The sequence below is a fragment of the Lepidochelys kempii genome, chromosome 7 (genome assembly GCF_965140265.1).
Source record: "Lepidochelys kempii isolate rLepKem1 chromosome 7, rLepKem1.hap2, whole genome shotgun sequence".
Lineage (NCBI taxonomy): Eukaryota > Metazoa > Chordata > Testudines > Cheloniidae > Lepidochelys > Lepidochelys kempii.
This window is the reverse complement of record NC_133262.1, coordinates 16,732,099-16,744,494: the sequence shown is the minus strand read 5'-3', so window position 1 is coordinate 16,744,494 and position 12,396 is coordinate 16,732,099.

The following is a 12,396-nucleotide window of genomic DNA, read 5'->3' as shown; positions in this document are numbered from 1 at the left end:
TGCCTACCTTGTTCACCTTTACACTATCACACACACACACACGTTGTTAACATCAACTGCTACCCCCTTATGCCCTCATACCTATTCCCACACAGAGTAGGGCTACTCTAATGAAGATAGCGAGTGTTTTCCCTAAAACTCAAGCATTTGGAATCCATTGACTAGGTGAGAATCTCAGCTTTCATTTTTAAAGAGAAAGAGTAAATTTCTAGCCCTTGCAGTGGTGGAGAAAAAAAAAATCTTGAAAACATGACTGAGCCCCATCCTAAATACTCAAAAACCAGAAAGCAAATAAAGAGAAACATTTTTTCAGTCTTAATTTAAGACAAATAATGATTTTTGAATACTTGTGCTTGGAAAATCTGCAGCTACATTCACTATACCTACCCTCACACAGATACAGTAAGGTGCTGTAAGGTACAGCTACCTACCTTATGCGCCTTTTCCCCACAACCTGTCACCTCAAAAAATAGTCAACATAACCTTACATGAAATGCCCCGATACCCAGTCATAGGAACATAGGAATTGCCAGACTGGATCAGACCCAATGTCCATTTGGTCCAGTATTCCGTCTCCAACAGTGGTCAGCATCAGATGCTTCAGAATGAAGTACAAGAACTGCACATCTGTCAGATGTGGGATAATAAACCCCCACGATAATCTAGTTAGAGATTTGCTTCACAGTTAAACCAGAGAATTAAATATCCTTATCACAAACTGTTATATTAATAACCGGATATTCTTGAGATCCATGTAAATGTCCAGTTCCTTTTTGAATCTTAAGTCCTTGCTTCAGTGACTTCCTATAGCAAGGAGTTCACAGTTTTTATTATGTGTGATGTGGGTATTTATCATTTTTGAATTCCCCCATCTTTAATTTTTAGCCCTTTAGTCATTTATCGAACTCATCATTTTACTGTGTTATTCCCATTGACCACATGCAGTCAGCCTCCCCCCCCAATCATTTATTGTCCTCTCCGACAAGGAATAAGGCATGGTAATCTATGCATTTAGCACTTCTATTCATTTCATGTACTTGTAAGGAGCCTTTCATCACGGTATTGAAGCACTGTACATCACCAGGCGACACACTCATTCTGGTCTTCATTATTCAAAGTGGTATCCCTCTGCAGCTACCCACCCTCCACAGGCTCCCAATCTGCTTCCCTGCTGAACTCTTTTACAAAGACCTTTAACAGACTAAGCTCTGACTGTGCCAGAGACCATCTCATCACTTATGACCTTCCAAATACCAGCGCTGTAACTACAGTGGGAAAAACTCAGAGGAAGATGCAGAGCAGTTTCCAAGCCAAAAATCAGACTGTGTCCAGTGAAAAAAAAACAAGATTAACTCCTCCTCCACCAGTCATTTGGCAGAAGTTTAGGATCAAAATATCCCACATCATGTTTAAATTGTGTCTGTAATCTGTACCAAATGGCTGGCAACTGGCAAGCCATTACATTACACAGCCGAAAGACTTTAACAGCCGATAGGACGTTTGTACCATTTGATAACAGTACTGATTTAAGTGGTGGTGAGAGCAAATTTCCTTCTCTTCTTCTACATACTCTAGTTAGGATGAAAACATAGTATTGAAATGAATATCCACTAGTCATTTTTGTGCTATACAGTGTCCTGAGAAAGATTACAGTCCTTGACTGTCACTGGATATTTTCTTTACAAATTTTAATTTGGCATAGTTGGAGAATTGTGCTCACAGAACAAATAGATTTTGGGATCAATATGATGTGAATTGAGCCATTATTGTTCCTGTTACTAGAAGGAGGATAGGCTGGGGTGGGATTTTTGCATTTCCATTTTTAATACATACACACACACACTGCTACACATAATATTAAAGACATACACAGAACCCACAAAGGTCAGTGCATTTTTACGCCATGTATTTGCACAACTGACATTTTACCATGGTTTTGCATAGCAGGAAAATGAACTATGATGCAAAGCCTTGAGTGCATGAGACAGATCTGTGGGGGGGGGGGGTGTTACTGGAAGCAGGGGATGACAGTCGGTTTGGCAGCTGGAGGGTGAGTGAAAGAGGGGAAATTGGCTTTTCATAATAAAGGTTTCCAGAAGATTTGGCATCTGAAAGGAGGTTGAGATTGAACACAATAGGGGAGGCAGCGAGACCTGGCTAGCAGTTCGAGGCCTCACCAGAGTGCAGGGATGGAAGAGGAGAAGAGCTGCAGGAAAATGGTTCCAACTGTAGACGATTGTTGCCTAAATCCAGGGTTTTCAGCCTGCACATGCAGGAGGCAGGGAGACTATATGCTGGGAGTCAGACACAGGTGGCTGAACTGCAGCCAGAGAGGAGCAATGGATGGGAGTTTGGTTCCAGCAGGCACAGATGAATGCAGCAGAGTGGGACAACTTCCACGAGACACATGCTAAGTGTAGCACTTGACAGGTCTGGGAATACTGTTTGACACCACACTTCTGTACTGGATCCTTCTGGTCTCTGAAGAAGAAATATCAAATAGGTGCTAGTATTCATTATGGATTAAGCGACTGCAAATGCTTGAGGCCTTTAAAAAAAATGCTATAACTTTAGGGTTGCCGACTTTGACTGAAGCTATTCCAGGAGATTCCACCCCCCGCCCCCAACATGACGTAATATCATTTTCTTAAAATATCCTATTAAAATCTCCCGGATTGCTTTCAATAGTCCCTGGGAGATCAATGTCAATTCCGGGTGACTCCAGGCCAATCCTGGAGGGTTGACAGCCCTATATACCTTTTATACACAAGATCTCAGAAAAACTAATTTTGTACAACTGGTGTACAACTTAACTGATGAGATAAATGGAAAGTAAAGTCTCTAGGTCACAAATTTAAATCTGGCTCACAGTACTGAATTTAGGCGATCGGGGGAAGGTTTGTCCTGCCTGAATCTTAAAGCAGCGACAAGCTGAAATAAAAAGGGCCTCATTGGACAAATACATGACTCTTGCTGCTCTGGTAGGGCCCAAATGAAGTTTAGCCTTATATATGGAAGAGGATATGGTTAGGGGTAGCACTAACCCCATAGCTGCTGATTGATGCCCAAGTTGAGAAAGAACTCTCTAGTCATTGCTTCAGCTAGAACTTGAGAGCATCACTGCTGGTGAGAGCTATTCCAACTCCTGAAAGAGATTTAATCTTCTTTTAAATGTGGATGAACACATATTACGGCACTGCCTAGAGGACAAATCAGATTCAACCCTGTTGTGCTAGGCATTGTACAAACATAGTAAGTTGCACTCCCTTCAATCTAGAGTAGATGTATGGCAATGCTCATGCCTACCATAGAGAAAGGATGAACCCTTCCTACTATGCTAGTGTTAAAAAAACACAAACAAAAAACACGGCATGGAGTTGGGTATGAAAATCAGTAAGAGAATTTTTTTTTTTAGGAAAGACTTAGTTTAGAAACCTTAATGCTGAAGCTGAATGGTGAGTGATGTGTTACACATATCCAAGAAGCGGGCCCTTTAACTTGTCTGTCAAATGGCTGAATCCATCATCCTAATTTCTATTGGATAGGTTCAGACGTTCCTAGAATCATAGAGGATCAGGGTTGCAAGACACTTCAGGAGGTCATCTAGTCCAACCCCCTACTCAAAGCAGGACCAACCCCATCTAAATCATCCCAGCCAGGGCTTTGTCAAGCCAGGCCTAAAAACCTCTAAGGATGGAGATGCCACCACCTCACTAGGGAACCCATTCCAGTGCTTCACCACCCTCCTAGTGAAATGGTGTTTCCTAATATCCAACCTAGACTCCCCCTCTGCAACTTGAGACCACTGCTTCTTGTTTGTCATCTGCCACCACTGAGAACAGCCGAGCTCCATCCTCTTTGGAACCCCCCTTCAGGTAGTTGAAGGCTTCTATCAAATCCCCCTCACGCTTCTCTTCTGCAGACTAAATAAGCCCAGTTCCCCCAGCCTTTCCTCATAAGTCATGGCCCCAGCCCCCTAATCATTTTCATTGCCCTTCGCTGGACTTTCTCCAATTTGTCCACATCCTTTCCGTGGTTGGGGGGCCCAAAATTGGACACAGTACTCCAGATGTGGCCTCACCAGTGCTGAATAGAGGGGAATAATCACTTCCCTCAATCTGCTGGCAATGATCCTACTAACTCACCCAAATATGCCATTAGCCTTCTTGGCAACAAGGGCACATCTGCAGCTTCTCATCCACTATAATCCCCAGGTCCTTTTCTGTGGAACTGCTGCTTAGCCAGGTCAGTCCCGAGCCTGTAGCAGTGCATGGGATTCTTCTGTCCCAAGTGCAGCACTCTGCACTTGTTGAACCTCATCAGATCTCTATTGGCCCAATCTTCCAATTTGTCTAGGTCACTCTGGACCTTATCCCTACCCTCCAGCATATCTACCTCTCCCCTACCCCCCATTTTAGTGTCATCTGCAAACTTGCCGAGGGTGCAATCCATCCCATCATCCAGATCATTAATGAGGATCTGGAACAAAACCGGCCCCAGGACCGACCCCTGGGGCACTCTGCTTGAAAGTGGCTGCCAACTAGACGTCAAGCTGTTGATCACTACCGGTTCAGCCCGATGATCTAGCCAGCTTTCTACTACCTGATAGTCCATTAATCCAATCCATACTTTAACTTGCTGGCAAGAATACTGTGGAAGACTGTATCTAAAGCTTTGCTAAAGTCAAGATATATCATGTCCACTGATTTCCCCATATCCACAGAGCCAGTTATCTCATCACAGAAGGCAATCAGTTGCCAAAAAGTCAGCATAACAGCTGGCATCTTTCAATGAAGCTACAGAAAAGTACTCTAGCCAAGGATCTGGCCCTGTATTTATTGCTGAAGACACAGTTTAAAAAAAAAACTAACAAAAAACACGGGCACTGGTTTTTATGCAGCTATCCAGCATGGTCCATATAAAAAAAGAACATAACAGACCAGTGGAAGCGAAGCAAAGCTGACAATATAAACAAAACAATATTTTAAAAAACTGGTAGCGTAGTATGACAATACAGCACACAGTTGGAGGTAGTTTCATACTAAATGAATGGATGTGATACAAGCAATTAATTTTTTGGTTGAAGTCAATGGTAGAACTTGAGCCAGGGCTCCTGATTATCTGGCATCAAGCAAATAGTGATTTTTGGCATTGAAACCAGTGAAAAAGCCTCTGATCCTTAACTCAGAAGAAGTTACAATGTCTGTTTATAGCTCCTGGTGTTAGAAAAACCAGCAAATTCTCTGAGAAAACAACATCTATGGGCCCTTTGATAGATCTTATTTTTATTGGATACAATATTAAACAATAAATAATAAAAATCAATATCAAGGATCTATCTTAAATCTACAAAAGAAGTGAATGTATACACCTCATTTACTCCATCTTCTGTCACCTCTGAGCTCTTGCGTTCTATGTCCTATCCTATATCCAGAGTTACAATAGTTATTGCTTAACCAAAAGCAGCATTTGAAGGGATACAAAACCTCATGCTTCAGAGTGTAAACCAATCTGTAACCATGAGGGACTATGAGGAGATTTTTGTTGGGGACAAATTATCCTATGTCTGCCTCCTGTGGCATTTTGGCAACTTCCTCTGAAGCATCAGGTGCTGGCCACTGTCAGAGACGAGATACTGGACTAAATAGATGACCATAGGAACAAAGGACTTAGCACATCAGATCAATCATGCAATCAAACCCTTGTGCAGACCTCATTGCAGCATTGGGGCTTTAATCTACTATTTTATCTGAGTACAGGGCACTTACTTAAAGCAGCAGTGGTCTGATATTTAGAATCATGCAGGATAAATAGGAAGAAATAATTTAACTGTTCAAAATATTGGGCTCTTCATTTCATCTGGTCAGCATTTCAAGCCACAAATGCTTCTGCTCAGAGGATAGTTTCAGTAATAAATTACATGAACAAGACAAAATCAGAATGTCACTAAATACAGGCAGGCTATTTTAGTTGTGAGAACCAAACTGCGTACCAGCCACATTTAGGAAAATAAAAATGTGTCACCGTGTACATTTATGTAGCACATATTTAGAAGAGACTGACCTTTATACATCTGTCATTCAAGCCATTAAACTTAAAGTTGACATATATTGTCAGGACTGCCAACCCAAAGTGTTCAAAAGTGAGTCAGGCCCATGAAAATCAGGAGTGATTTTAAAATAATAAGATTTTTTAAATATACGGGGTCTTTATTTCTTGTCTGGTGTTTGAGCCTTTCAGGAGTCACATTCTCCAGCTTTTCCCCACAATCAGGATAGCTAGAAACTAATTTTTAAATGAAAGCTGTGATTCTCATGTAATCACAAGACTCCAGAAGCTGGAGTTTTAAAGAAAAGATTAAATATCACAACACTCATCGTAAAGAGGGACAGCTGGCAATACTGCTAATAATTGGCCTTTTGAAGCAAGGACCTTGTCCTTCCTCTCTTTAAAGGAACCTGCTCATCCATGGTGCTACTCATTGAAAAACACCACAAAAATGAATGTTTCACATCTTCCTGTACTCAGTCCCTGCCTGCAAGAGAGGAAGCCAGTATGTCATAATCACTACTCCATCTGATCCCACTGAAGTCCCACAATGTGAACAGTGGGAATTTGAGGACTTTTCTACACTAAGGCTTTCATTGGCATAACTCCGTTGGATTGGGAGGAGGGGGTGATTTGTTGATGACAGTTATGTCCATAAAGGCCCTAGTGTGGATGCAGCCAGCCTGCTTTTAGAGAGTTGATCAGGAATTTTTTGATTAAGCACTGGACATTAAAAACACCAACTGATCAAAGCTGAAACTTCTTGCAGGAAAGAGTCTATTTAGTCTAATTTCTTGCCTTGAAAAATTGTTTGAGGTTGTCTAAACACCCTTAGGTTTTGAACTGGAAGAAATTTTTTTCATTAGTTTCATATTTAAGCTAATATAGTACAAATAGTTTAAATCAAAACAGAACATTTCAAAATTATTGAAATGAAACATTTTGGTTGAATATTTCCCTCCCCTCCCCCAATTCAGATTTTAGGTTTGGAAAATTTTCACTGTTTTGATTTTTGTCTCAATTTGGGAGAGTCATTATTTTTGAAATCTCAAATTTGTGTGTCGTGCGAACAGAGTTTCCCACCAGTTTATCAAGCTCTGCTTGATAAGATTCATTATGCAGACATGGTTTATTTCACTTTCCACTGGAATAAGCCATACAGGTATAACTGTGTCTGCATTAGAGGAGGTGTTTGCCATTTTAACTATCCTACCATAATTAAAATGACAAAACTTAAGAGTAGACAAGCCCACAATACTTGCAGATTTAGATAGTGTAAATGGACAAGAAGGGGGATTTTGCTGGGACACAGCTGCTGTATGTGGCATCATCTTCTGCAAACCCAGAAGGTATCACTGGAAATTAGCAGAGTTGATGGCAGCATTTGTTACCATGGATTACCACACTACACTCCCAGCCACTCAGTGTCCTTGAGGAATTACTAGCAGCCTGGCTCCAGATCAAAACTGGTTTCTAGAGATCTCAGAATAGAATGGAAAAGCCAAGACCTCCCCACAAGAAAATCAGCCATTTTTGGAGTCCTAGAAATTTTCTGGATTTTTCCAGTGGATCTCAGGAAAGTCACAAGGTTAGAGGACCTCACATCCTTCCTACATCATGGAATAGTGAACCCTGCTCTTTCCCCTTTCTTCCACTCCAGCTTCATGGTCCCTTGAAAATTTTGCAAATGGGACAAAAACAGCCAGACTGTTGCAAGTAGCTTTTACTGTTTTAAAGATTGGTATTCCATGAGAGGGCATAATAGGGATTCTATTGTCTTTCCTCTGAAGGGTATGAAAGTCAGCAGAGTATCTGGATATTTTTTTTAAATAGCAATCCCTACTTCAAAAAGCAATTTGCAGTGCCAAGTTTGAATAGTGTCACTTTCCTAAATGGGAAATCTATTTACTCCATCTATATATTTGGGCATCTCTATATTCATTCTCCTTGCAAGAGAAGTTTTTGGCATTTTTTCAGACCATGTAAAACACATGTCTCCCTCAAAGTCACATCAATGCATGTCTCATTACTTTGAAAGCCATCCAAGCCTTTAAAAGGAAGAGATCAATCAATTATGCAGGAGAAAAACTTTAAAACTGAAATATTTGCTATCTCAAAGGAACAAACAGGCAGATATATTAGAGGAGCACTCAAGCCAAATCAAAATCATTGCAGTTCTCAGAGAACATCATTCCCCGCCCCACCTCCAAACACATACAATGATATTGGTTTCCAATTTACTAAGAACATTTGGTACCAAATTATTCACTCCTTATTTGAAACACTTCCGCTTTCTTCAGCGACTAAGGATTTTTAATTTTTTTTTAAATATAAATACTAGTATTTCTCTCCTTCACCACCACTCTGTAAAGCCTGCCAATAACATGATCTGCCAAAGGATTAGTTTAAAAAAATAAATAAAAAAATTAAAAAACAAACACACAATTGTCTTCAGTGTGGACACTCATCTAGCATATCACGTGCCCATACTTCATTGTCTATGCCAGATTTAGGTCCAGTCCTGCTTTCCATGCACATGTCAACCTCCCCTTTAATTTTCCCTACGCAAAGAGTAGAGGGGCTTTGGATTTTGAGCCTCCAAACCCTTGAGTGACTTACCGTCATTCATGCCAGAAGTCAGTACTGGCAGAAATATCAATGTGACCAATCACTGGAGTACAGTCTACATGCCCAAAACTACTCATATGGGTATAAGGATTTTCAGGATCATACAGGCTGCTACCTGAGCAAATCGTTATGTGCACATGGAGTCCAATTCAAGTCAATGTTGACTTGCATGGATTCAAGCATTTACCCACTAAGATTAGCTTTGCAGGATCAGGGCTTTAGATGGTAAGCTCCTTGGGTTTGAGACCATGTCTCAGTGGTATGGGTTTCTGGAGATTTAAATACAGATAAATAGATTTTATATAATGCTGAGCATAAAGGACATACAAACAACAAAACCTCTGCTCGCTGATTTTTCAGTTCACCTGGCAGGTCCAAACAAAAAAAAAAAAACAACCCCACAAGCAAACAAACAAAAAAACCAACCAAGAAAAATTCAAACAAGGCTAAAAAAAAATTTTCACTTCAGATCAAATGAAATATTTGGTTTGACCCAAAAAAATTTCATTTGTATTTAAATCTTTTTAAAAACAAAAAGTTAAAGATGCTTTTTGCCTGAAAAATTTCTGCCAGGCCTAGTCGTCACTAACCTTCACACTGTGGCAGCTCCAAAGGTCAGCAACACTTTTACAGAATCGAGATCCTCCTGTTCTAAAAGGCAGGGCCCCTCCTGCTTGGACTGAGGCGCTCCACCAGCAGCTGGCATTAGAAACCCCACAGGCATGCGCCTCTCTTCAGAGGTTTATAAACCAGCCGAAGAGTTAACCCCAGAGTGAAATCTCACATGCCAAGTCTTGCAACTTCCAGTCCCATCCCAGCCTGAATTTAAACATCTCTACCCTTACGCCCACCCCGCGTTTTAGATTGACGTATTTTATATTGTGCCCCTCCACATGACAAAGGGTACATATACGCAATTTAATAAATTGCATGGATAGATATTCTCCACTCCTTTTTTATAAGAGAAAAAAACGGTTCCGTTCCCCACAAACAATCCATCCCCCTCTCACCTCACTCCCTGAAGCACATGGTTAAGGAAGCATATGCCTTAAAGCAGCTCAAAAGGATAGATAACTGTATACACAGCTTTTCACCTTTAAGTCACCTGTTCAAGTCGGGCTCAACTTACAAGCAGTCAAAAGTCACCACCACCTCAGTGCTACTTAATAGTTTCAATGTAACAGGTTGATGGTCTAAATTGAGTTCCCTGTGAAAAAGGGGCCAGATCACAAACCACCACCATCACGGCGAGCATTCTTGCAATCAGTCTTATTCAGTTCTTGGAATCTCCGCTAACTATGAAAGAATTAGCCTTTTATCAGGATAGGAATCAAGCCTAAGACTAGTAGGAGTAGTTTGAGGAAGCATATAGACTAACACAGCTGCTACTCTGAAACATGCACTAATAGTATCCCTGTCACTCTTGTTCTATGGATATCCTAATTTAGTCTCCAGGGCTGCTCTGGCACATTTCATGACATGATCAGGGAATTGTTTTTAAAAGTTAATTTCCAAAGATCCCCTTGTAGCTATGTACTTACTAGAATTACAAATTCAGATTCTTCAATATTGCAAGCTAATCCTTTTATTTCCTCCATTAAAAAAAACCTATTAAAAGCTTGCTGTTATGATTTTATCTATCATTTTTAATGTATACATTGTTAAGAATATATGTTCAGACTCAAAACACAAGGACATAACTATCATTCTCACTTCCATCCACATGTGTTTAAAATGGAGATACAGTTTTACTTTTGTCCCTTTATACTGATGGGGCTAATATTAGACATTTATCACTACATTTGCTTCCTTTTTTATGGTTTAATATCAGCTATTTGGCTTTACATCAAAGCATATTGTCCCGTAAAGTGACTATCATCCTTATCTTCATCCCGTCAATATTCAGTTTATGAGTCAATAAACATTGACGTTAATCTCAACAGAAGTTACCATCTGGTAATTCCATGCTAAACCATCTAGTGCCTCCAGCTTGTTCATCCTACATTTGCTTTTGTATAGAGCGAACGATGTACTTGAAGTTCTCAGAAGTATTCCGAATTCAATTTAGTATCACTGGGCAGGTATGGAAGATTTGGGGAGCAAGCAAAAGGGAGAGAGTCAAGCCTTTCCTGCTGCAGAATGCTGAAGGGAGAAGAAGTCAGGAGGTTCAGAGCTCCTAATGCACATCCAATGCTAAGTTCCCTCTCAGCTGCATGGCTGCACAGCAGCCTATTAAGCGCCGCACAGGTGCTCAGGTCCCCAGCAGAGGGTGCCCCTCCCCTGCCCCAACCCGGCCCTGTATACTGGTGCACATAACAAAATTCATTCTGCACATGCGTGGGAACAATTGGAGGGAACTCTGGCAATGCATTTGGGGTTTAGATATGGATTTGAGCCAAAATCCATAGAAATCCATGAATTTTGGACCAGCTCAAAGGAAGGAGCGAGAACAGTGGGTCTGTTGCTGTGAGGATCCTCTAGCCCAGTGTTTCTCAACTTTTTGATACCAGGGACTGGCTTGTTAGCTTCTTGAACAGTGTGAGGGAAAACCTCAGGGACCAGTACTGGTCCATGGACCGGTTGTTGAGAAGCACTGCTCTAAGCCAGCCTTCTGGGCTCTTGTATGAGGTGCCTTGGAAGTGGGAAAGCAAGAAAATGTCCTGTAGTGCATACTCAAGCCCCAAGGATGTAGTGGCTACAGAGTAGATTAATTGCAGCTACCAGTTGTTGAGGTGGCCAACCTAGCCCTACGAGAATGTCACTTATAATGATTGTCCGACTGTGCAGTCTCCCAATGCATTTTCAATGCCACTGTGTTTTAGAGATCCCAAGGAGAGAACATTCTCCCCAATCCATGCAGACACCTCCCCTCTCCACTTCACTTACAATTGTCTAGGTCAGGACACAGTCATTTGACAGCACTTTTAAAAATGAAGATGCACTTCAGGCTATGCTCATAAACTGTTCTCAAATATTGAAATTTCCACATCAGAAACAACAACTTAGCAGTTTTAGAACACTCTCCACACCCAGGATGTGCTGCATTTCTGTACCCAAAACGTTTATCACTAATAGGAGAGGTCTCTGATCTATGATTTGGAGGAGTATTTTTTCCCATTGGTTGGAATATTTTCTTAGAATGATCAAATGAAATGGATCAAACATCATTTGAGAACAGGGAGAAGGAAGAAAAAAAAAAGATTTCCTGCCTTAGAAAATCCTGGGCTAATAAAGCTTTGTGGATGGGTTGTTTAAACTAAAATGGTGTGAAGAGGAATTTGAAATAACCCAGGCTGAAGTTACTATAGAACAAAAAAAAAATTCATTAGTAGCACTCTTCCCTCTGTGAACAGCAGGATAGATACAGCTGATTTAATGTGATTTGGTAACATCAATTCAAGACCATGTGGTCTGAGGTGGTGGACTCAATAGGTGAACTATTTTTAAATCCAATGCCAGTTGGGATAGCTATTCAGAAGCCCGTCCTGCTTCCCCTGAAGTCAATAACATTCTCATTAATTTAATTCAGAGAAGATCTGGACCTCAAGTTTGAGTGCCACTAAAAAAGGAAGCTAGAATGAACCTGAAGACTGAAATATGGCTAAAACAAAAATATCTTTACTTTCTGAGTGTTGCAGAATCCAACATGAATCTGAAATCCTGGGGAAACACAGGGAAGGCTAACATCCCCAAGAACAAGTATTTTTAGTGCAATATCCG